Source organism: Pan paniscus, chromosome 1 (genome assembly GCF_029289425.2).
Source record: "Pan paniscus chromosome 1, NHGRI_mPanPan1-v2.0_pri, whole genome shotgun sequence".
Taxonomy (NCBI): domain Eukaryota; kingdom Metazoa; phylum Chordata; class Mammalia; order Primates; family Hominidae; genus Pan; species Pan paniscus.
The window spans coordinates 86,888,386-86,891,683 of NC_073249.2; positions in this window are offsets into that span (position 1 = coordinate 86,888,386).

Genomic DNA, 3,298 nt, shown 5'->3' on the forward strand with positions numbered 1-3,298 from the left:
CAAAATCTCAGAAATCACCACTAAAGAACTTATTCTTGTAACCGAACACCACCTGTTCCCCAAAAACCTACTGAAATAAAAAATAAAATAGTTGGGTTTTTTTTTTTTTTTTAGAAAAAAGAATATTTGTTGGCTGTCACATTGGCAACAAATATTTTCTCCTAAGTTTGTAGTTTGGCTTTTAACATAATTAAAGTCATAATTTTTTTTTTAAGATTTCTTTACGTAGTCAAATTTATCAAACTTTTTCTGTGTAACTTTCTTGTTTAAAGGCCTTGTTCATTCCAAGACTAGCAACATATTACCCAGTGCTTTCTTTTGGAAATTTTATGAGTCATTTTTTATGTTTAAATCTCTAAACCATCTGTAATTCCAATTTTATTTTCCACAGGAAGGATAAGGGAAAATTTTGAAAAAGCTTCCTAAAATATTTTGCATTTCATTAAATCAGAAAGAAAAGTACCAGATCTTCCTTCTAATTCTCCATTTTTTACATAACATTCTCTAAGTAAGCTACAAATGCATCTTTCACAATAAAAATTTGAAAAATACAGAAATGTATATGGAAGAAAAAAATCAACAGTAAGTCCACCAGTTAAAGATAATTCTTATTATTTTTGGTGTATTTATTTAGGTACAAGTATAGTTTTTATAAAATGAGGGTCATACACTATATAGAAATTTGATTTCTGATTTTTTAAATTTAATATTAAGCCATGAAATTTTAGCTCTATATCATTACATAGTCTTCAAAAACGTAATCTTAAAGGGCTACATAATAGATGTAGTATTATATAAATATTGGAATGATAACCATTTCAACAATTCAGGAATGAACAAATAAAAGAAAAATTAATGAATTAAGATGTGCATGTTTAGGATATTTCCAAATAACTCTTCTAATAGATAATAGTAATTTCTACTTCCGCCAACTGTGTTTGAGAGCACTTGCCTCAAACTAAATATTTTCTTTTAATCTCTACCATTCTGGAAGGTGACAACTGGCTTATTGTTAGGAGCCTTTTATATACCATGGAATTGCCTTGGAATGCTAGTGCACAAGAGGGATGTCTCAGGATTTAAGAAAATCACTTAAAGTCTTCAAGTCCTCAACTGTTCCAATTCTGAGAAAATTAGACATTCGTCCCAGATTCCCATTTATACCAAAGCAGAAAATAATTGTCTTCCTTCTCTAAGTGACTAAAGCCCCATCCAGGACAAATGGTCTATCACACTGTGGGTTATTGTGATTCAGAAAAGTTGTATATTCCCTGATCCTGTCTCCTGAGTAGAAAGCCTAAGTTTAGATCTGAACAAATTTAAGAATTGCAGAGTTAATCAGAAGGTAAAGGGCGGAGGAGAGGAAAGCATAAAGGAGAGGGAGGAAAAAGAAAAAGAAGATATTTGTTGGGTCTCATCTCTTATCATTTGTCCCAACGAATCTGAAGAAGCCCCATGGCTGACACGGAAGTCAGGCTCCAGGCAAAACTTAACATGGAAGTCTCATTTAGAGAGTGGTTGTTTAATCAAGAAGGTATGCTTTCTCCACACTTAATAACAACTATGGAGTAGCCATGAGATTAAGCAGTGTCAAAAAGGGATGGGTGAGGGTCATTAAACCAAGACAGTCTCCAGGTCTTTCTGGTGAGTGGATTCTTCCTCTGAGCTGTTAAAGAAATCATTTACCATCACCAAGTCTCAGAGTTTTCATTTGTAAACAAAATGGAAGAAGAAAGGCAGAAGAAAATAAAAACAGCATTTATCAAAGGCTTTCTATACATCAATCACTATATATATATATATGTATATATATAACATATAATCTAATTTGATCTTCACAGCAACCCTATATTATTATTCTCATTTTACAGGTGAGAAACTGAGGCTCACAGAAAAGTTCAGAAAATTAACATGGTTACACAACTAGGAAGTAAATGCAGAGCCAGGATTTCAATGTAGTTGTCTAATTCCAAAGCTCATGTGCAGTCTACAAAATTCTGATGTTATCTTGAGCAAAGCATTTAACTTCTGAAGACTTGATTGTCCTATTTTTAATATAAAACAAACAAAAGTAATTACTCAGAGTTATCAAAGGTAGGGACATCCTTTATTTCCCTGAAATATAGGAGGTTATTTGTAAATGTGATTATGGTGATGCTTTTGTATTTGTAGAGTTGTAACATGAGAGAGTCTGTGGCTCAACATTTAATTTAGTCCTATAATTACCTATTTATAGCACAGGAAACCAGCATGGTCTATAAATAGTGCATACTAAAATCTTATTGTAGAAATTCATAAATTGAAATTTAACTAAATACTTAAATATGCTTGTGTTTCCATCAGTGATTATTCAGTTAAAACAATGCAAGTCTGACACGACAACTGGAGTCAGAACTGTTGTGAAATGCAGGAAGGGGAAGGAAACCTACAGTGGGCCCAGCCTTTGATCTCTGTGACCTTTTGCCCCTTCCATTTACCAACTGCAGTTCTCTGTCTCTTTTCCTCCTCCCATTGAAACCCACTATCAAGAGATCTAGCATCAGGTATTTACAATTAAGGATACATTTTAAACAGCATGCTATCGGGTATTTAAATTATTTGTTCCTTAGCTCAGCGATCTCTGGGTATTTAAATTATTTGTTTTTAGCTTAGGTACAGAAGCAGAGGAGAGAAAGGGATGAAGGAGTGAGAGAAAGGGAAAGGGACAAGAAGATGGGCTTTGTTTTTTATTTTGACAATGATGTTACAGTTAAATCAACCCCCAACACCTGAGATCAGGAGAGAAGGTGGTTAGGAAGTAAGGAGCAATTCTGTTCTTCTTTTCTCCCACTAGAAAGATTGCAGACATTGTGCAAGAATGTGGGTTGGAGACAATGTGATGTAATGGGATAAACACTGGCTTTACATTCTAAGACCTGGGATTTGATTCTTACTCTGCCACTCTCTAGCTTCAAACGTTAGGCAAATTATCCTTCTTATGGGGGCTTTTATTTATTCAACTGCAAATTTAGGAGGTCGAAGTCATAACTTCTAAGGACCTTCATACTTCGATTTTCTATGATTCTAGTACGTGAGCACTTTTAGAATGACAGGATGTAGATTAATTATTATTTTGCTTGAAATGTATAAATAAACAGGTTTATACAACAAGAAGAATACTTTCAAGCCAAATTCCAAAAGTATACTTCCTCTTTTCTGGTACATGGAATAAATCCTTGCATGCTGAGATTAAATTATTGTTGTTTTTTTCACCAACACTCCTACCTATCAGTACACGTCATTTCCACCTCAACCTGGG